Source organism: Myxine glutinosa, chromosome 4 (assembly GCF_964187855.1).
Source record: "Myxine glutinosa chromosome 4, kmMyxGlut1.1, whole genome shotgun sequence".
In the NCBI taxonomy this organism is placed as follows: Eukaryota; Metazoa; Chordata; class Myxini; order Myxiniformes; family Myxinidae; genus Myxine; species Myxine glutinosa.
Window position 1 is genome coordinate 58,201,502 of NC_136264.1, and position 928 is coordinate 58,202,429.

Consider the following 928-nt stretch of genomic DNA (forward strand, 5'->3'; position numbering starts at 1 on the left):
TCTCCAGTCTTACACCCCTGCTCTGTCTGTGCTCTGTCCCCCCATTATTTCTGCAGGATGCACAATGTCTGCCAACAAACTCTTTCTGGTGAAACTTCAAAAATCAAGACTCTCTGCTCGCCTTCACTCTTTCATTTCCTCTTTTGTCCTGCCTCTGGAACAAACCCCCACACTCTTTTCGATCTCTCTCCTCCCTCCAGGTCTTCATTCTGAGGTTGATTCTGAGGCTCTCTGAGTTGCCAGGCTCTCTTTCAGCGCGCGTCACTGCCGAGCCCCCTTCGGGGCCCAGCAATGACGATTAGCAATGCCTGGAGATGGCATAGGAAAGGAGCGGTGTACAATATCCTTGATAGCCACATCACTTGGTCACTCATGTCCAAATATTAGCTTCCCAGCTCAAAAGGTGCCTGAGATATTGGCCAAATGAGAAAGAAAAGAAATAAATTATTAATAATGAAAATAAATAAATAATAATCATAAAAAAATTAAATTATTAATCAATTTGGTCAGAGAACACATAAACTACCACTATTTCATCAGAATCTGTAACTTTAAAAAAAAAAAATTTTTTTGTCATTAATCGAATAATTAAATAATTAATCGATTAATTGATTAATTAATAAATCAAAAACAAGTACACATACATTCAAAGTACACCGCCCCATGCCAAATAATTAAATATGCTGCAGCGCGGCATTGCCGGGGCGCCTCCGGCGCCCGCCAATACCGCAGTGCAGCTCATTGAGGCTGCATTGGGAGCGAGAGGTGTACACTAATTGATTGATTAATTGTATAATTAAAATCGACAAAAGATTATCACAAAATATTTTCATAATCAATTGGCTAATCGCATAACTAAACCACTAGTGCTTCATCCGAAGATGTATCTTTTAGAAATTTAATTAAAGAAGTCATTATAAAAAATTAA